Genomic DNA, 23414 nt, shown 5'->3' with positions numbered 1-23414 from the left:
GAAGGTGGCCCAGAGTACCACTTGCCCTGCCCACTGGTCTTAGTTATCATTCAATCAATATAAATTACACATAGTTTAACCAGCTTATAGGGGCAGCTATCGAGCTCCAATAGACAAGCCCATGGGCCAAATTATATTACGTTTCATTATGGGCATGGTCATTTGTCAAATGCAATAAAGAATTGTTCATTTCAAATCTTGTGTATGTCTCCTTTTTGAATTATTATCTCTTTCAAATATATTGCCATGCATAATACCTCTAGTACTGGCTGTAAGGATATAGAGCTACTGTAGCTTGTATTAAAAAGCCTTTGCTTTAACAGAAAATGCCTCAACAAGGAAAGATGTTTCAGCATTCATGTTCTAATTTTTTAAGTTTTTTATATTGAGATATTTGTAATGTTTTTCTTTTGCGTTGTATTGCTCTTACTTTCAAGCAAATGCATTATGTAGTGTATGGTTTTCTGTTACTTATTTGTTTTGTGAGGTAAAAATAATTATTTTTTGCTTACAGAGAAAATGCAAGTCTGTGATATAAACAATCCATGATTAAGATGTTACAATTTCATACTACAATGAATCATTTTTTAGTCATACCTCTATATTAAAACAGGGTGTGGGTAAAAGCTGGACTGAGGTAAAACTGCCCAAATGGGACACTGATGTGTACCGTCTTGAAAACTATACCTCACAATTATTTTTTTAATAAATTAAAATGCTTCAGGACCAAGATGAAACTGACCAGATGGGGCACAATCTTTTTTTTTTTTTTTATCATTATCATGCAGTATAGTTTTCAAGACATTTCACATTTTTTTAGTGCTCAGTCCAGGCAGTTTTGTCTTGGTTTCAAACACTCCCGTTAAAACATGTGTTGCTACAGCTGAATTGCCTTTAGTTGAAGAGATTATTAATAACTATAAAATGATATTTGGAAGTCAAGGAACAAAACACTTCCAACCAAAGAGAAACAAAAACAACAAAAAAAAGATGGACTGACAAGTGAAAAACTAAAGAAAAATGTGCTTTGGTGGTGGACATCCTCTAGAAATTCAAAAGAAAAAAGTCAAATTAACTTTGAACATGGAAAGCATTGAAGGAACTGGGGGAACAAATACAACATTCATTCCTCTGACAATCACTAATGGCATGTACTGTACTGTACCCAGGGGCGGTTCTAGGATTTTTTGTTTGGGGTGGCAGAGGGGTGGCAAGAAATACTGTGGGACTGTGGGGTTGTGGGGTTGTGGGGTTGTGGGGTGGGGTGAAGAAGAGGAGGTATGGTATCAAATCAATAAAAAAAACAGTAGCAGCTTATTTTTAAAACAACTGGATCCTTCTGTTTTTATGCTACCTTGCAAAAAAATCTATAAAGTCATTCATGTGCAGGGATTTTGCACGTTCAGATTCAATGCTTAGGACTCCAAGGTTGCTCAGTCGGATGTCTGCCATTACAGAACTTAAGTGGTTTTTCACAGTGTTGAGAAGCTGCGCTCACAAGCAGCACTGCTTACAGGTATTTTTCCTGCAGTTTTACCTAAATGAAAGAGTTCATGAAAAACATCCCCAAATGGTTCCAGAAATCTTGTGAACTCAAGCAAACTGGATGGCTTCTGCGTTCCACTCTTAACTTTGCGTTCCACGATTCAATGAGCCTGATGTAGCTCATGGCTGAGATCTTCTATATCTGAACTATATGCTTCTGTTAGTAGATTTAAAACACCTTTCTCCAAAAAGGCTTCACCATTAGGACTCAATGCATGTATTCCCTTCATGATGTGGCAGTTTTTCTTGAAAATCTATGTTCCATTTCCCTGATTATGGTGTCAATAATGCGATAGAATATGTGTGTTCTGAAAGTGTTCATGTTACTTCCATCCTTTAGACATCACTACTGATCCTTCAAGTCTTAAAGTGATGTGGAGTTCTTTTCTTTATAGTTGTTGTGATGGCAAGATGGCAGCTGTTAGCTCTATCAACAACATCTGTCCAGATATCTTCAAAGTGAAGTTAACTATGAGACTGCTGAAGGGAATCCTGTATCAATCAGGTCAATAGCTCTGGCCAAATCAAGTTTTGGTGACTGGAGCATATCTGACAAAGTCTTTGTTTCGCCTAGAATCTTGCGGAACACAGCAAGTAGACCAATGAAAAGAATTTGAGCAAGTAAGCCACGTGCATCTATTGCTCTATATAAATGGTCTTCTTCAGTTATTTCCTCTAGTACACAGATTATTGCTGGCAACACTGTGTAACAATGTTTGGTTCCTGGGTAGTAAGTGTTATTTCCTAATTGCTTATGCCTCAAAAGTATAGAAAATGGCTATTATTCCCCACAAACTTTGCTTTTGTGACCAGGACAGTGATATTTTGAAATTCCAGAACATTCCAGATAGATTCAGTGCTGAGTAAACTTGGAGTAACTTCTAGAACTTTCTAGACCTTTCCAGTAATATAAATAGTAGTATAAATACAGGGGTCTTAGGCCCACCAGTTCAGTTTAGTTCCAGCTGCCTAAATGGATACATATCTGCATTTTTCTGAGATGGCATCAAGAGGCTGCAATTGTGGCATTCCTGGTGGGTCTCCAAGGCGGTTTTACCAAGTTTCCCTGCTATCTTTGCTTTTGGGACAGCAGGGACACCAAGGCGCACTACCACAGGCGGGACTGGTCACAGTGGACCGAGTTCTCTGTAGGGAGGAACAATGTCAAGTGGGAGCCACTGGTGGACCCCCGGAAGGTGCTGATGCCACCACTGCACATCAAATTGGGCCTTATGAAACAATTTGTCAGAGCTCTAGATAAGGAGTTGGCAGCCTTCAAGCACCTTCAAGACTTCTTCCCTAAGCTGTCTGAGGCAAATGTCAAAGCCGGTGTCTTCGTCGGACCACAGATAAAGAAGATCCTGGAGTGCAATGAATTCCCCAAGAAGCTCAGCAGTAAGGAGAAAGCGGCTTGGAACAGCTTTGTTGTAGTGGTTCGGGGCTTCCTGGGCAATCACAAGGCCGAAAACTATGTGGAGCTGGTTGAGACTCTGGTGAAGAACTATGGTACAATGGGCTGTAGGATGTCCCTCAAAGTCCATATCCTTGATGCTCATCTTGATAAATTCAAGGAGAACATGGGAGCGTACTTAGAGGAGCAAGGCGAGCACTTCCACCAAGATATACTGGACTTTGAACGCCGCTACCAAGGACAGTATAACGAGAACATGATGGGAGACTACATTTGGTGGATGATTCGTTAAAATGATTTACAGTATAATCATAAATCTCAAAAAACTACTCACTTCTAAATCTTTTGTAGTCATTTTTGTATTACTTTAGTATAAATGCATGTTAATTTGGATTCATATGTTGTTTTTTTCTGACTTTATGTGAACGAAAAGACACAAATTCACCTGTTTTCTCATTGGAAATAGGTAAATTTCAAAATATCACTGTCCTGGTCACAAAAGCAAAGTTTGTTGGGAATATTAGCCATTTTCTATACTTTTTTCTGCATGCAACGTACCTACAAGCCCATTGTGTATCACTTAACCTTTGAAGCTGTCTTGGCATACCTTCATACATCTCTTTTTGGATTTGCAAGGTGTATTTAACCTGAAATGTGAAACACCTTAATTGCACACAGGTGGACTCCATTCAACTAATTATGTGACTTCTAAAGACAATTGGTTGCACCAGAGCTTATTTAGGTGTGTCATAGCAAAGGGGGTGAATACTTATGCAGTCAATTATTCTGTTTTATATTTGTAATTAATTTAGAACAATTTGTAGATTTTATTTTTCACTTTGACATTATGGACTTTTTTGTGTTGATCAGTGGCAAAAACTCCTAATTAAATCCATTCTGAGTCCGTGTTGTAACACAATAAAATGTGGAAATGTCCAAGGGTGGGTGAATACTTTTGAGTAGCTTCCATGATTATTCATACTCTTGATACAATGTAACTAAAAGTTGTTTTTAGCAAAACAAATACAAGTATACATTCAGTATTTGTTACATATCAATGAAAACATTTTAAGACTATCCGTATTAGATATCGCAAAAACATATCTGTCCAAAATAATGGCATTTTAATTTGTAGGGTGTGAATAAATGTAAAATCCTGTTTTTAGAAATGCATGCAATTATTTTGGACAGGTATGTTTTTGCGATGTCCAATACTGATAGTCTTAAATTTGCATGAGAGAGAGAGAATAATAATAATGTTAATCACCATACATCAATACAGTATGTAAAACATAAGAATGTATGAATAAATATGTTATTTTGTTTAATTACGTTAATATTAAAATGTGATAAAACATACCCTGTGGTCCAGTTGTGACAGGAGTCTCAGTGTCCAGCAATGGGACCACTGTTGGTCAACAGGAAACAGTTTCATCATCACTGTCCAAAAGAACATCACTTGAAGAATCACTGGGGTTCTTAATAATATCCTCCAGTAATTCTGCATCAGAAGGGCATGATTCCGCACTGTCTGAAATCTCCTGTCTACTTCTTTTTTGTTGCCTCTGACTGCATTCACTTGAAGAGGTGAATGCAGAATCTTTGCTTATTTCTTTAAGCACCAAGAACCTCCTCATGCCGTACAGTTTTATTTTTTATCCTTTCTTACTGTCCTCTCTCTCCCCCTCTCAGCTGTACCCTCTGTCTGGTCTCACTGATGGCTTGATCACACCTTAACCCTACAAAAATACCATTGCATTATAACTATAGTCATATTAACTCATAACCTACATGTACATATACAGGGGGCTTTTCAAAGCTTTTTGGAAAAATAGCTGCCCTGAGGCTAATTTGGAGAAAGTGGAGGAGCAAATTTTGTACAAAATGTTTTGAAAATGACCTTTATAGTGACAATTAACTATTTTAAACAACTTAAACAGTACATGTGTATGGAACATGACTCGAGTCTCTATTACTAATAGTATTATGATGAAGAAGGAAACTGGACAAGGCAATCATATTTCATTTCAGGAAGATCTTGGCAAATAAGGCATTGATCCATTAGGACTATGTTCTGTAATAACAGGTACATATATTATTTTAGGTTAATTTTAAAATAAAGCCTTTCGTTCATTATTTTTGATTCACCTCATGCCTGCTTTTAATTATCCAATTCCAAAAATGATAAGACATTATTTATATAGGCTATTTCAATCATTTATTTGGTTAAAAAGACATATTCTCATGTATTGTGATATCGTTCTTTATGAATAAACTACAATAATACTACTATTGAGGGACACAACAGTGGACTTTTACATGTGTCGTATGTTTAGCACACATATAAATTATGTAATACGATTGTTCTAACCTTTTTTTTTATCTGAACTAAGTGTTCATTATTTTTAATTATCAAAAAGCCAAATTTACCTCAAGTTCTTCTGCTACGCCTCTGTTTGTCTGGATAATTTGAAGCTCAACTTCACATTCGCCGTGAGCTGTGTGTCAAACTACCAGTACCACATCATCTGATTGGACCATATGGGCCATGTTTATTTAAATAAAAATGCATACACAAAGGTTGTTTCTCTTCAAGTTCTATGACAACTGCATGCATTAAAAATATTAAAAAAAATATTTAAAGACAATAATCCTGGTAAGGGACGCGTGGGGGGGATGGGCGATTCTGGTCAGTCAATTTGCGGGTAAATATTTTACAAATTTTGGCTTGCCAGCCGGGGTGGCAAAGCTCTCTTATGAGGGGGCGGCCACGCCCCTGCCTGTACCTCAAGATTTGTTCAAATAGGCTATGTAATACAAACAGTGTTTTTGCTCATACATTTTTTTTGTGTGTGTATAACCTTGGGTGGGTGCATATTTGCAACATGGGAATGTAATAGGATTATAATATAACCCTACTGTAGTTACATGTCATGAGTCCAACTACATACCAACTCTACCCAATATACAAAGCTTAAACTATATTTTGTTCTTGTGCCTACAGGCTTACCCACTAGTATATGTATATAAAATTACAATTTAATAAATAAAGCCCTGGGTGTCTTAACGTAGCCTACTTATTTCATCATATGTTTTGTTTTAGACATGTAGCCTACATAGCTAATCAACAAATCCATGAATGGTTTGGTCACTGATTCCGACATTACCAAATTAATCTCTCATTGCAACATAAATAGAATCATTTAAGTGACTGACCGATCCGATACGGACAAACTATTTAAATTGGATCGACTCATATGGCTTATAGATCTTCTTCTATAGGACAGGGGTGTCAAATCATGGTTCTGGGGAACCATTCCAGGTTTAACAGGTAAAATGAGATTCAGTAATTAACTACTTAGTGTCTGGATAGAGGTTTAATTTAAACAATTTAGAACTGGCTTGGAACAAAGACCAGGACTGGAAGGGCCAACTTTGGCCACACCAGCTACAGGATATACAGGAATGTGTAGTATTTTATTATATAAAATATTTATTGTTTTAGGAAATAACATACACTATCACAAAATGCAGTAAATAAGAATGTGCTTGATGTGTGTGTATGATATTATATATATATATATATATATATATATATATATATATATATATATATATATATATATAAACTGAATAGGAGTGTGCCTGAATCAGAGCATAAATGAGTACTCATTACGATATGGCTTTTTTTTCCCCAAGTACAAGTAATACATGAGTTATTTTGTTGTTAGCCGTTATTCACCAAAAGACACACACACACACAGAATAGATGTCACTATTGCCCTCACATCCTTACACCACTGCGCAATAATCTCTGTTTATCATGTGATTGGTTCACATCTCTGTCAGTCACGCCCGTTTTCAAAGGAACTCCCTCCACCTCCACTCCCAAACAACAATTTTACAAGGGCTGAATGAACAGAAAATAAATTACAAAACATACTACAAAAGAAAGAAAAAAACTTGCGGTATGAACTTCAAAACCATTCTAAATATAAAATCCTTTGTTTGGGTAGAGGAGTTTGGAGTGAGTTTTGTGTTGGTGTTTTATGATCTCGGTATTGAAGGTGAATGCCTAGCCTACATGTGCTTATTGTATTGTTTTGTTTAACCTTTTATTTTGGCCCCTGTGCCTTTTGTTTTGTGTCTTTTTGTATAATAAATGTGCGCAACAGCGTTTTCACTGCAGATTTCCAACCTACAATTATGGCATGAACACTTGCAGCATGTTATGTTACTAGGGCCTATATAATCAGAAGTTTGATTCATTACCACAATAAGAGGGTGGAGGACTGTGCCACATGTTTAGAATCCATACATATTTACTCTAACTTTCTGGCTAGTTATAATTAACAGAACATTTTCTTTTCATTTTCAAGGCATGATGGTTCAAACTAACTTGTTTATCACAAGTTGTTTTCTACAATATACTTATATACTTACTTATATATATACTAATTTTATTTTCAGTAAAAATCTGTGTAGTACGAAATGACCCAGGAACAAGGGCAGTTCAAATGGGTGCATTTCTAATCTTTATTCAAGCCTCTATTTCCTGGCCTAATGGGTTCATAATGTCATCCTACTGCCTCGTGATAAAGACACTTGACACCCAATACTGTCCTATTCCCAACAGCGTACAGATGATGCATCTGTCACCTCTTTGCTATACAGCTGTCAACAGCTTTTATTTATTAAAGGACACACTTTTTCTGAAGGGCAAAAGCATTATGTTCATTATACTTATTATACTATTGTAGATAATAACCTACCACCTATTTTGTATGCAATGTGTCATTCTCTGTATTACTATGCATTTTAAAGAAGATACTGAATGACCGTTTGTGAAGTAAATATCACACTTAATATCACAATTAAGAAAATCCACTGTTAAAAAGAAATATTGCATACATCTTGGTTTCTTAAGAGGTTCTTATTTCTTTGACTTATTAATGGGCGAGGTACTGTACACAATGAATATTCAGTACATATGCAAATTATGATTTCTCGCTTTACAAACAAAAACAAGTTACTCAAAGAACAATAATTTTGCATTATGTTAACATCACACATTTCAAAAGATGTATACATTTTTAGACTAATATGCATAATTTGGACGATTATTTCATCTTGCAGTTCTTTGCCTTCATCAATATGAAGTTGTTTGTATATAGGGTAAAATTAAATTGATTGTGAGTCAATTAGACTATTAAGTCTGTCAATATTCTGCAATGGAAAATACTAACATGTCCAGGGAGGTCTGTGTTTTTGAATATTATAGACAAAATCATTTGGATTGTATTACTTTGTAAGATATACCTAAGGGAAAACAATAAGGCAAGTGTTGTTATCTTTATTTTTAGAAATTTTTATTTTTCAGAAATATTAAACTAAAACTGTAATTGCACAAAATTAAAACTAACTAACTAACTAAAAATCAAATACATGTTTACCATGATAAGTATGTCTTTCATATAGTAAAATGTAAGGCCTACTACCCAATGGTAATACATGTTAGGTAAGATTACATGGGATTATTTTGCTAGCTCTTTGTCCTTTCGAGTATTCCCATTTTACCTGGAACACAAATGCGTAAAAGATGTTTTTCCTACATAATACGGGATAAATCATTAAAAAATCACAAAAACTTGGTGGGGAAATGTATGTGAGCAATGGCAGCTCATATTTTGGAAGGCTATGGCACACATACATTCCTATATGGTATCTTTTAAGCTGCACAGTGATACTAAAGGTTATGCAGGTATCTCTAAATTTCAGCACACAGTAGCAATTAACAGAAGCCTGGTAGGACCCTGTTAGCATGTTTTAACTCACCAAATTTTAGCAATTGGAATGCAGGACTAGAGTTCAGCCAAAGAACTGTTAGCAATGAGTGAGAGTTAATGGATCAATCTGCTCTGTCTTGTCAGTGGCTTTTACTGCTGACTTGTGGAATGTGTTTGATGAAAAGAAAGCTGCTTCTTTTTTAGGCGTAAGATACAGATGTAGCATGTTGAGGTTAGGACCTACAAGAACAATAAAAGCAATGTTATCAGTGTTTCCTTCTCTAAGAACTCCTTACAACAGCATGTTAGCTAGGAATCTTTTTAGCCCTTTTCATAGACTTAATTATCCTTTATCATTCATCATTTACATTACAACCTTTAACGTATAACTGTACTTTTAAATGTTGTTTATTGGTTTCTGTAAATTAATTTAATATAAGTATTTTTAGTAGACATTATTTGTGTTGTATTTTATGTTATGTAATGATCTGAAAAGAGGCAGATCCAAATTAAACTTGTAATCTGGCTCTATGATATTAATAAGAGCATCACTATATCACTCCAAGGGGTAACACAATTGCAGGATTAATAGGAGGTAAAGGTCTACAGAATTAAAATTGTGTAATACATGACTCAGGAGAAAAAGGGCTGTGAATGTTATTCGCTGTATAAAAACATTCATAGTATATATATATATATATATATATATATATATATATATATATATATATATATATATATATATATACACACACACACACACACACACACACACACACACACACACACACACACACACAGTGGTTTACAAAAGTATTAAGACACCTGACCAATTCTCTCATATTACCGAATTACAAATGGTACATTGAAATTTCGTTCTGTTTGATATTTTATTTTTAAACACTGAAACTCAGAATCAATTATTGTAAGGTGACATTGGTTTTGTGTTGGGAAATATTTTTAAGAAAAATAAAAAAATGAAATATCTTGCTTGCATAAGTATTCAACCCCTGTGCTGTGGAAGCTCCCAGTTTGCACCGATGAAAGAAATTGCCCTAACAAGGACGTAATTACCTTACCACTGGCCTCCACCTATGAATCATTAAAGATGCTGTCACATTTTCTGTATAAAAACCCCACTGTTGAAGGATCATAATTACGGGCAACCAGGCATTTTTATATGTGACCCTAAGCATGCTGGGATGTTAATTGCTTAATTAACGCATGAGCCACACCTGTGTGGAAGCCCTTACTTTCAACATACTTGGTGTCCCTCATTTACCCAGGTGTTATATATATATATATATATATATATATATATATATATATATATATATATATATATATATATATATATATATATACAGTGCCTTGCAAAAGTGTTCAGACCCCTGACCAATTCTCTCATATTACTGAATTACAAATGGTACATTGAAATTTCGTTCTGTTTGATATTTTATTTTTAAACACTGAAACTAAGAATCAATTATTGTAAGGTGACATTGGTTTTATGTTGGGAAATATTTTTAAGAAAAATAAAAAACTGAAATATCTTGCTTGCATAAGTATTCAACTCCTGTTGCACCGATGAAAGAAATTGTCCTAACGAGGACACAATTACCCTACCATTGGCCTCCACCTGTGAACCATTAAAGTTGCTGTCACATTTTCTGGATAAAAACCCCACTGTTGAAGGATCATTGGTAAGGCTGTGAATCTGAAGGAAAATGAAGACCAAAGTTCATTCTACAGAAGTTAGAGATGAAGTAATACAAATGCATAGATTAGGGAAAGGGTACAAAATAATATCCAAGTGTTTGGATATCCCAGTGAGCACAGTTGGATCAATAATCAGGAAGTGGAAGCTGCATCACACCACCCAGGCACTGCCAAGAAAAGGCCGTCCCTCAAAACTCAGGTCTCAAACAAGAAGAAGACTGGTGAGAGAAGCCACAGAGAGGCCAACACTTTGAAGGAGCTACAGAGTTCAATGGCTGGGAGTGGAGTAATGGTGCACCAGTCAACCATATCAAGAGCTCTGCATAGCACTGGCCTGTATGGGAGGGTGGCAAGAAAGAAGTTGTTACTCAAAAAGTACCATCTGAAAGCACGTCTGGAGTTTGCCAGAAAGCATGACAGTGACCCAGCTGCGATGTGGGAAAAGGTTTTGTGGTCAGATGAGACCAAGATAGAGCTTTTTGGCCAAAACTCAAAGCACTATGTGTGGCGCAAACCTAACACTGCCCATACCTCAAGACACACCATCCCTACAGTGAAGTATGGTGGTGACAGCATCATGCTGTGGGGATGCTTCTCATCAGCAGGGACTGGACATCTTGTTACAATTGAAGGAAGAATGGATGGAGCAAAATACAGGAAAATACTGCAAGAGAATCTGCTTCAGTCCGCTAAAAAACAGAATCTTGGGAGGAAATTCACCTTTCAGCAGGACAATGATCCCAAGCATAAGGCCAAAGCAACATTGGAGTGGCTCAAGAACAAAAAGGTGAATGTCCTACAGTGGCCCAGTCAAAGTCTTGATCTCAATCCCATTGAGAATCTATGGCACTATTTGAAAATTGCGGTCCACAAGCGTCGTCCAACCAACCTGAACAACCTGGAGCAAATCTGCCAAGAAGAATGGGCCAAAATCACTCCGACACTGTGTGCAAAGCTGGTACATACCTACCCCAAAAGACTTAAAGCTGTTATTGTAGCGAAAGGTGGCTCTACCAAATATTAATGTGTGGGGGTTGAATACTTATGCAAGCAAGATATTTCAGTTTTTTGTATTTTTCTTAAAAATATTTCCCAACATAAAACCAATGTCACCTTACAATAATTGATTTTGAGTTTAAGTGTTTTAAAATACAATATCGAACAGAATGAAATTTCAATGTACCAATTGTAATTCAGTAATATGAGAGAATTGGTCAAGGGTCTGAATACTTTTGCAAGGCACTGTATATATAATTATTGTTTTATTGATTATAATTTAAAATTTGTGTTTACTTACCAGCGGAAACTATGACAGAGCTGTTTAGTGGTTGATGCTATGACAGGTGTCACTTGTTCTTGTTTTAGTTCCAGTGACACTTTTTCAGGGGTAATATTACAGTATGCTTATGTTCAGTATGTTACAGGATTAAAGACACTTTGACCATGACTTCTTTTTGTAAATGCAATATTCATATTTTGTAACAACAGTTGCAAACTGCTCTGAACATTAATGATTCTGTTGGCTTTGTATCTTTTAGTGAAGCTACACTCCCTGCTATGGCTACGCAAAGTCAATCAAAGTAAAGCAGGAGAAAGATCTCAACAATAATAATTTTATACAGATTTTATACATTTTACCAATGCAGCTGCTACTGCAGACAATAAAATATTTGCAACATTGATAACAAAAATAAATGCTGGAACAAATATCTGAATATTCAAATGAATTTTTTTGAAACATGTATTTAGATACAAAAATCAGATGTTCGTATTCTCTACAAATTACAAAAATGCCTTGTACTTATTTACCATCTCACCAGAAGTTGTGCAACAGTTTCAAAAATGGCAAATGAAAAAGAACTCTGTGTGATATGTGTGATTAATATATATTAAAAAAAGAAACAAACCAAAAAAAAAACACAGAATCAACACAGCAGCTCTTGAGCCTCTATTTAAAAGTTTTAGACAGCAAAAAGTAAACAAACCAGATTATACACGCACACATATAGTGACCTCTATGGAAGGCCATCTTGGTCAAAAATGTGTTTTGCTGCTTTAGAACGAGTCAGAATCTCAAGGGACAGAAAACAGGCAAGCGTTATGTGGAATGTAATAAACGAGAACCAACATGGTGAGTTTTTTCCCTTCATTTTACAACTCCATTTGTTTAAAGTTAAATTTCAGTTCCCTTTCAATTCGAAGATGACCAACATCCAATACTTTTGGGATATGCCTGCCACAGGTCTGAGCATTTTATGTCAGAGCTGCTGATAAGCCCCTCCAGGGGGTGACATACTCTGTCCTGCCTACCGAGGGATTAAGTAGTCACTCAGCTGAAATCATTTTCTTTTTTGCTTCTCACAATTAGGTAGGTAAAGTAGGTATACTAACCTCTCCAGTTGCTGTGATTGACTTTTTGTGAAAGGGCTCTCATTATGAGTTTTCTGGAGTTCCCCTACAATTTTTATTGCTGTAAGTCAGCTTGCCACTTTCCTGGAATCATAAACTCGGCTTCTAAAGACTGAGCTATAAACACCGCACAACTGCTTCATTTAATCTTTTCTTTTCAACAGCGTACATCGCTTTGAAACTATACTCTGCTTTCTTAATGCTACAGTGTTGCTGTTTTATGTTGTCTTTTTCCTGTTATTTGTGGCTAAAAAAAAAAAAAAAAATGGTTTGCACAGCTCAAAATAAATAAATAAATAAACCCTAACCCTTCAGCTTCTGTTGTGTGTGAGTGTGTGTTTTTCCACTGCCCATGCATCCTCCACTGGGTGTGGTTATACTAGCCCCACTGTCGAGTAGACTCCACGGATAGATCAACACACAGTGCCCTCGGTACCTCTGTGCCTCAGACCCTCGATGCCCCAGGGCCTCTGTCCTTTGGTGCCTTCGGTGCTCAGATGCTACCTGCATCAGTGCCCTCGGTGCCCCAGAGCCTCTTTGCTTTCCTGCCCTCGGTGTTCAGACGCTGCCTACAATGGCTCACTCAGTGCCTCAGTGTCTCAGAGCCTCAATGCCTCTGTGCTTCAGTGCCTTCAGTGTCCCAGAGCCTTGGTACCCTCGGTGCTCAAATGACCTCTGCATCTGTGCCCTTGCTGCCCTCGATGTGTCAGAGCCTCGGTGCCCCAGAGCCTCAGTGCTTCGGCACCTTCCGCTCTCAGTGTATAGGTGCTTAGGTGCCCTTAGTGTTTAGGCGCTCCTTGCACTGGGGCTTAGCCCAGGCACATCAATATGTCAAAATTTCACCCTTGCACGTTCTGTGGAGGGATGGTCCCCCCACAGGACAAACACCGTCTCTGTGTCTGGTGTCTGGGTATGCAGCACACCTCTTCCGCCATGCGCAACGTCCACAGACCTCACAGAGTTCACTGGTGCAGCTTCCTCAACCAGTTCAGCTGAGCCCTCTGTGGCGTTGGAAGCCCCGTCTGCCCCCCTCCTCCATCTGCTTTCGAGCCTTTTGCAGAGCATACCCTGCACAAGGGCTCCAGCCCATTGATCTCGCAGCTGCTCAAAGTCTACTGAAAGGAGCAGTAAATGGGTGAGACACTCGAGGCAGGCAAAATATATCTCTGAACTGAAGAACCAGATGGCTCAGATTTTGGAATACCTGGTCAGGCAGCAGGCTCTTTCCTCTGCTCCAGCCCCAGCTCTCCCTCTGGCACCTGCCCCGGGACCGACCCTGTTCTCACCGGTGGTCACCCAGGGAGTCTCAGAGCAAGATGAGGTGATGAGCGAGGAGGAACAGGATGCGACTTTAGTGGTGACTGCGCCATGTGGCGACCTGAGGCATCACCTTCAGGCTTCTGCAGCAGCTAATAATCAGCTTTGCCTGCAAGGACAGGGAAACACCAGTCATGGTGCCCCAGTGCAACAGCACTCTGTGAAACAGTTCCAACATCGCCCTAGACAGCCTCCAAAGCAGGCTCCACCCCATCCTGAGCAGCCCCAGCAGAGCCCGTGAAGGCTTGTGGCCTCAGACCTATGCCTTCTCAAAACACCAACTTCAATACTGGCGCACTTACTCCTCAGACTCTTGGGTACTCGCCACTGTACACACAGGTTACACGCAGACCCTCCTTCCTTTCGAGGGATCACAGTTACATCTGTGAGCGACCCTCTTCAGGTCTTGGCTCTCAGGCAAGAAGTAAATACATTACTTCTCAAACAAGCCATTCGCCTCGTAGAACCCACCTCTACTCGAGGTATTTTCTAGTGCCAAAAAAGGACGGTGGTTTTCCCTTCACCCCTGCGGTGGTCCACTAGACATAGACGCCCTAGCCCATGAGCGGCCCAGGACGCTTTTGTATGCATTCCCGCCAATACAATTCCTATAGAAAGGTCCAGCGAGTTCTCCCTGTGGCCCCCAGATGGCCCAGAAGAATCTGGTTTTCAAACCTTTGCCAGCTGCTACATGGCCAGCCCTGGGAGATCCCACTACCTATGGATCTCATCAGTCAGAGGAGAGACACTCTCTGGCACTCAGAACTGGGCAGACTCCAGCTGTGGGTCTGGACCCTGAAAGGGACCATCTGTCCGCCTTTAGGCTCTTAGACACAGTTGTAGTACACTGCAGAATTCTTGGGCCTCCTCCACAAGGTCGTTGTATGCCTATAAGTGGAGGTATTTTCAGGTCATGACCCCATCTATTGCCAAATAGTAATTATTTTACAGTTTCTGCAAGATCTGCTATGATCTACGCTGAAAGTGTACTTAACAGTCATATCTGCATGCCATGTCCCCATTGATTCGGTGTCCGGAGGCGCTCATTTCTTCTAAAAAGGATGTCCTCCCTGAGTGGAGTCTAGGCGTGGTATTGGAGGCTCTTACTAGGCCCTGTTTGAGCCTATACATTTGAAATATCTCTATTTAGACAGCCTTTTTGTCAGCCATCACCCCCGCTAAGTGGGTTAGTCAGCTACTGCCTCTGTCAATGCATAGTGCCTGTATGCGTATGTGGGATGATGAAAACATTGTTATGCACGAACCCCAGTTTCCACCCTAAGGTGGTTACGGCTTTCCACTTAAACCAGTCAATGGACACGACCTCAAAGGGTAATGGTTGTCATTCTCTTTTCAGGGAACCAGGGCTATGATAATATCTTAACATTCCCTTTCAATTCGAATGACAACCGTTACCAAATGGGAAAGCTGTCGTGGCTCCAGATTACTGACAGTACAGCCCAATGGTGATAGCCTCAGAGCCCACATGACGCCTAAGGACATGCCACCTGCAAAACTCTAGAGCCCAGAGAGGGTTTCGTTCGGTTTGTAACATCAAGGTGGTAAAAACGTACAAATGTCTGACTACCTGTCCATGTAGCAGCATTGCATAACTCATCTAAGGAGGAGCCATGAAGGAAAACCCACAAAGTTGCCTGGCTCCTGGTAGAATGGGCCATAATGTCCCCTGGTAACTGAGAGTCTGTCTGTTCATACAACAAGCGTATCGCATCTGTCATCCAGTGCGCTAGACTTTGCTTCAATAGGGCCTGACCTCTAGAGACAAACAGCTGGTTGGACTGTATCCAGGACGCCATCCTATCCAAATAACAGCGCAGAGCCCGAACTGGGCATAGCATGTGTTGTCTATGGTCCTCCTCTGACACATGCGGGGGAGGTCTGAAAGCTTCCAAAACCACTGATTGGTTAATATGGAATGAGGATACCACCTTTGACAAAAAGGATGGATTTGTTCTTAATGTTACCCGCGAGTCACTTCCAGTGAAAGCCATACATGTGTCATCGATGGACAGTGCATGAAGCTCACTTACTCGTCTGGCAGATGTAATGGCTATTAAAAATGCCACTTTCAATGAAACAGGGTGCAGTTGTGCTGACACCAGGGCTCAGATGGGGGACGCATAAGGACCCGCAGTACCAGTTCTAGATCCCACTTGGGGACCATACTTTTCATGGGAGGATGAAGCCTCCGAGCCTTTTAGAAATTGCACTGCCATGAAATGTGCCCCAGGGAACACCGAGTCAATTTTGTCATGGCACACTGATATTGCTGCCAGGTATACCTTCAAAGTGGACGCTGATTTTCCTGCGTCAAACAAGTGTCGTAAGAAGGTTAATATCGTCTCAATCGGGCAAGTTACCGCACTTGGAAAACTTTCCATTTATATGACTACTGGGCTCTGGTGCTCGGTGGGTACAGGGGTGGGCATACCTCAACACAGTGACACATGTCAATCAAATCTATGAAAAATTCCAACAGAAAAAAGGTATGTATTTTTATTTGAAAGTCATTTAAACCATCATTATGGCAAGCACATTTAACTCATTCTGTGTTTATTGATTTATATGAAATTAATAAGTAATATTTATTGAATTTATGCATGCATAAATACCAAGTAATGCCATTAACCATTGGGGAATGGTCAGGTATCCCTTAAGAACAATGTAAACACCTTCCAGACTAGTCACATTGAATCACTGCCATCCTGGCCACCCACAGTTGCACTTTACTACAGCCTACTAACAGTGCTATGGCAGGTGTTTCTAATATGTCTCCAATCCCAGTAGATTATTTACAAATATCATAAACCTGGCACTGACTATTTAATACAATGCATGTTAAATGTATACTTTTTTTTGCAGTTAAATGTCAAGAGTCTGCAACAGATTATATAAACAGTCATCAGAAAGGAAAGGGGTTCCTTTTTACTAAACCATGCTGATTTTCAACATAAGTTGTTGATTAAATTCCAGCTCTGGACTACATGAAAAGTAATTGAAAGCAGCATACATCCACATATGTTTAAAACCATGCACAAATAAAAAATGGAAAGTTTATAATGATAGAATCCTCATGTTTCAATAACAACCAGATAAATGTACTTATAAAACACAGGGAAAAAATGAGGGAAGTTTATTTAAACCTTACTTTATGCTGTAGATGTTATGTGATGATCGGATAAGGGAAAGTTTACTGTATTAGAAGGTATTTAAAATTTACATGCAAAGTTGCCTGTCATTCATTTGTATATTAGTATAGTTAAAATGAAAAAGGTACAATATTTTTAGGAGGTAGAATGAAACATTGGGGATTGACTGAGACTGGTGTTTTATCTATACTGGATTATCCTTAATAATGCTTAACGTTGACATTAATAGTAGCAAAAGACTGACAAAATGACATTTTGGTTTTATTTATTAATAATAAAATAAGCTTTGATCTGTTTCATAGAAATGTTTCAAATATCAAGCTTTACAGTGGTCTCTGATCAATGCCATTAACTGTTGGTAACAAATTCAGCTGAGGGAGAAAAGATAAATGACCAGAATTTAAATTTGACATAACACTACCCATTGCGAACCAAAGTTTTAAAATGATCATATTAATTGCATTTTCTCTGGCAGTGTACATTTCCTTTTGTTACTCATCTGCTTTGTTTAACTGTAGCTAGACAAGTGGAGGGATTTTGTACTAAGAAATAGCAACAAGTATAAGCTTGTATTGGAGGAGCTGATGAGCATTAGCAACAGTGGAAGCTTATTACAATGTCATTGTAATGACACATTACTACAGGAGAGCTTCATGTAATCCAATGGATCTTAAATAAAAAAAGTGCAGTCGTCTTATAAATAAGGCAGGTAAGACTTTAAGGAAAACTTTGATAGGTGCCTTTACATACTGAAGGATAAAAATGAGTCTTCAAAGGTTATATCGGTCAAAAAAATGTATAGACGCTATTGTTGAACATAAAAATAATATATATATATATATATATATATATATATATATATATATATATATATATATATTATTATATAATATATATATATATATATATATATAATATTAAAGTAAGTAATAAACACAAGTATAAAAAAGAAATACTTGTGTCTTGATACACTACATCTAAGATGTCTGTCGCTCCAACAACACCCAGGGAAGGATATCCCAGGTAAGTTCTCAGTTTCAGATTCTGGTACAGTTAAAACAGATGTTGGTGCTCTCAACCTCAATGGGAATTGGTTGGAACACACTTCCACTGTTAAAGTGATTGGCTCTTTAACTCAACTCTCAAATCATAATATATCCCATGAAACAGCTGAAACAGCATTCACAAGGCTACACTGAACATTCGCTCTACTTCAAATTGCCTCCCCACGTCTGCAATGTTTATCCAGGTCTGGCTGAAGGATTAGCATTCTGCTCAAGAGGGATCACTGAAGGTGTCACCCAGCCTAGACCATGAGAGTGAAAAAGACAACAAGACCATAGGAAACAGCGACCAGTCAGCGTGTGTTACTCTGGATCATCGGAACTGGGATGACCACTTGTATATTCGGGATCGCCACAACTGAGGTCGCTGGGTATGTGAACCAGGACTTGTGTGTGTGTTTGTGTATTAGGGCGCGTTTATTGGATCCGTTTAATGATCCTCTGTAAGTATAGTGAGGTTTCAGTGCAGCCTTTCAACAGATGGACCCTCTTTATAGTGGAAATAGCGCAAGGACCACAAAGGGTTAAAAATGTTGTTCTTTTTTTTCTTCAAGTAAACAATTTGGACAGTTTTCAAAACAATGTTTGCCTTATTTTTTAAAATATACACTTTTATATTGTTATTACGAAAAGTGGAAATATATTTCAATAGAACTTAAATAATTGTACAATTGTAGCATTATAATATAGATCACAACATAACATCATTTTTTTTTTTACAATGGCAGCATTATAATAACATTATCATACTTGTGCAGGCATATCACTTTTTAGAAATTATTTTTTGTGTGATAGATTTCAAAGCAGACGCACTTCAAACCCTTAACAATGCTAACGTTTTTATCTAGCACATATACATCAGAAAATTTGCATCACAAATTTTTAATCACGTTATATATAATATCTTCCTCAGTTTCAGGCACAGGTGTACAGCTCTCTTATATGTATTATTATCTGTGAAGTGTAGGTACAATAAATAAATAGGTCATTTTGACAAATACCAATCCTGACAAGGCTTCCTTACAACTTGTAACACTGTGACAGAAACAGAATGAATCTTGGTGGTAAATCTCCCTCCCAAACTGTGAGGGCGCTAAGTAAAGGGAACAGAGTACCCTGGACTAGATGGCCTGATCATTCAAAAAAAGAAGTCGGTCATTTAGAAAGGGGGTGGCGCTCCAGTACACTAAATCATCGACCTGGAAGGGAAACAATGTGGGAGCTGCAGATTGGAGGAGCGGTTGCAGTCGTTTACCAAGGGGTCATGTGTGACGGTACAAATAGGGGACGGAGCGACGTGATCTGTTCCTTTGTTTATGGCTAAGGAACGACCCAAAAGGAGCAGTATTTGTGCAACGTATTGTGAGGGTTTTGTTTGTTACTTGTTATTATTAGATGGCTAACATGTTCCGGAGCTGTCGCCAGAGGCCTGCACTAACCCGAACATCCCTGCACCTGTAGCACGATAGATTGTATTTGCACCATGATCTCTACAGCACTCACCCAGGACTGGTGACTGGTGTATATTATGGATGTGATAACTGTGTTTATTATTTGGGACTGCAAACCCGTTTTATAGAACAGTGCAATACACTTTGCTGAGTATTGCCTGAGATTATTGTTAAGGCTCACCAGACCTGGATTACAAAATAAATCCTTTTCTGATTGGATTATCACTATTGATCTCTTCCTTGCACACCACATCACTCCTACGCCTATACCCTGTGAACCACTTTGCCACAAACATCAACAAATAAAAAAATAAATAAAAATCCTTGTTTTATTCTCTGTAGATACACAGTCATACATTTTTCAATAACAGCTGTAAATGACCCTATCTGTCAAGCACATCTCTTAGGGACTGCTGCCACCTGCCGCACTTATCTTTCCCTTCAGAATCCAAATTCTCAAATAGTGACTGCACTTCTCTTTCCGGATAATCCAAGCAAAATATTTTCAAATAAATCTGTGCTGACAATGCTGCTGACCCATCTCCTCTTGCCAGCACCAGACCTGCTGCCTCAATCTAAGCCGATCCTGCTGTCCACTCCCGCTGTCTCAGTCATAAAGGCTTCTGAAGTTATTATCCTCCCTGCCGCTAGGCTTTTCTTTGGACTGGCCTACTGACAAAGACTGGCTCACTGACAAGGTTCTGAAAGCTTTAAAAAAAAAAAAAAGAAATCGGATTTCATTATTTATCACGTACTGCCCTTGCCCAACTTCGGCTTTACTCCAACATTCTCTTTATTTTGTTTGCATCTTGCTGGTCTGCCTTCACAACCTGTGAGCAAAATCCCCAGCACCCTCCAACCAAGATTTCATTCTGTCTTCCCTTGTTCACACAAAAGATAATCTACACTTTTTAGCAATCTGATATTCGACTAAATTCATCCCTTTCATGTCCACTCAAGAGTACATGGTTGCTGCCCTCACTCCTTCTACTCACTCCTCCTCAGTCAGCCGGTCTGCCTTCTGTAAGCAAAACTGTATCTGCCCTGCACCCTTTAACCAGGATTTCCTTGTTCACGCATAAGCTCTTCAGAGATTGCTAAGGGCATCATGTAGCCACTATGGTCCCAGCAATGGTATCCCTAACAGTGGAAAAAAAGTGTTCACGATTAAACATAATTTGTATTCCTTCTGTATAGGTGCAGCAGCCAAAGTCAGTGTCAACCTCTACACTGATCTTGTGTTCATTCCTTCATGATATATCTTTGCCCAACAGAGCATTGCTAGTATGCCCAGAGTGGGGGTCATCTCTCTTTTTTAAATGCTTTATCATTTTCTTACTAAAAAGAGACATACAGCATACATAATCTCAGCAATAGTAAGAATAAACAAAGGAAAATGGAAAGGAGAAAAAGACAGAAACAGAGAACAGAAATAATAGTTAAATGGTGGAGTCGAGGGAGAGCGTGTCAAAGTAAAAAATGAAGGGCTGCCATACTGTATAAAACTTTTGAGTAGATCCACGCATGGTATATTTTATTTTCTCCAGATTCAGGAAACCCATGACCTCTTTTATCCATTGCATCTGGAATGGTGGAGCAGCCATCTTCCAATTAAATAGGACACACCGTCTTGCCAACAGGGAGGCAAAGGCCAGAGCATCTGGCAGAGGTTGCGATACATTAGCATCCTCTGGGATCACTCCAAAGTGGGCTGTAATTGGGTTAGGTTCGATGGGCACTTAACTAAGCTGGGAGAATGTTTCAAAGACCGAAGTCCAAAATGAAGCCAATTCAGGACATGACCAGTACATGTGAAAAAGATTTGCAGGAGCTTGCTTACATCTGTTGCATGTTGGGTCTAGTTCAGTTCATATTTTCGCCAATTTGACTTTGCATAAATGAATTGCAATGTACAACTTTAAAATGCAGCAATCCTTGTTTTGCACAAATAGAAGAGGAATGTACTCTGTAGAGGATAGCATCCCAAACAGGGATCAATCAAACTGAAAAAATGTGATTGGTGGTAAATTGTATTTCTTGGAAATGTATTCAAAGGAGACAAACGAACCTTCAAATAAAGATCTTTAAACATCCTTATGCCAAAAAGAAAATTCAAAGTCAATCAGTGAAAGTGCAAACATATAATTTGAATGTATAGACATAACTATTGAGATATGTTGCAGTCCAAAACGATTTCTAAATTGAAACCAAATTTGCAGGAATTGTTGAACAAGGGGGTTTAAACTATGACAAGAAATTGACAAAGGGAATGGGGAAAACAGTAAAGCAAAAGGGGAAACAAGTAGACAGGAGTCTCTTTCTACAAGTGCCCATGTAGGACATTCTCTAAGTGGGTTTGAACCCAGTAGGCAAATTTATGAATATTGGCTGACCAATAGTAAACCTGGAAATTGGGTAAAGCAAGGCCTTCCAGACGTTTTGGTTTCTGAAGAAATATTTTATAGATTCTTGGTACTTTTCTGTTGCGAATGAATACCGACATAATCTGAGCGACTGTTCTAAAGAAAGAATTTGGAATAAACATAGGAATACACTGAAATAAATATAAGAATTTAGGTAATATATTCATCTTTATAGAATATATGCAGCCAACCAAGGAGAGCGGTAATATTGTCCAACGGGAAAGGTCCTGCTTAACACGTTCAAGCAAAAGAGTAAAATTATATTTAAACAAGTCTTTATATGTACGTGTAACACAGATCCCTAAATATGTAAAAGTACTGATAGGGATTTCACGGTGAGGGGAAATATGGGAAGTGTATGGAATGTTAAACAAACAGTGTAGGTTAGAAAAAGAATGCCTGCCTTTAATAAAATCTGTCTGATTGGATGAAATTATTGTAGGGAGGATTGATTCTAGACAATGTGCCAGAGCTTTTCCCAAATGAACCGTACTTAACCCTTTGCAGTCCATTTATTCAGGCGTGTCAGGTGCAATTTATTTTCACACGTGCTGTTTAATTTTTTTTTTTGAGTAAAACAGGTTTAAAAGGCATTGAATTGCAAAAGAACACTCAGTACTGTATCTACAGCCAAGCCCCACCCCTTGTTTGCTGTATTTTTCACATACCTCTTTATAGACATGCATACTGATAAATCCTCTCCTGATCACTCATTTTATCACCAAACTCCTCAATAATGCGATCCAAGTCATTATTTTATTACTATAACTTTTCCAAAGCTCTGCAAATTTCTGTGATATTCTTTGAGTGTTGGATGCAGAAGCAGCTACCTTATTTATTATGTCTGTGTTATCTCTGTAGTGGATGGGGCTATGAGACACGCCCCTTTTTCGGTTTAATTCGGTCCTACTGGTCTCACTCTGCCATTGAAAGGTTTTCTCTGCATTTTCCAGAGAAAAAACAACTAGAGACCTATTCTGTATGTCTTTTTGATGATGTCGGACAGGGTCCAATATCCGACTGGAAAGGGAAAATTGTAATGTTGGACCTTGTCCGACATAGGACTGCAAAGAGTTAAGAGGTTCTTTATTTTTCTTCAGTAATACAGATATTGTTGCC

Source organism: Polyodon spathula, chromosome 6, assembly GCF_017654505.1.
Source record: "Polyodon spathula isolate WHYD16114869_AA chromosome 6, ASM1765450v1, whole genome shotgun sequence".
In the NCBI taxonomy this organism is placed as follows: Eukaryota; Metazoa; Chordata; class Actinopteri; order Acipenseriformes; family Polyodontidae; genus Polyodon; species Polyodon spathula.
The sequence above is the reverse complement of the archived record's forward strand: the minus strand, read 5'-3'. Positions refer to the sequence as shown.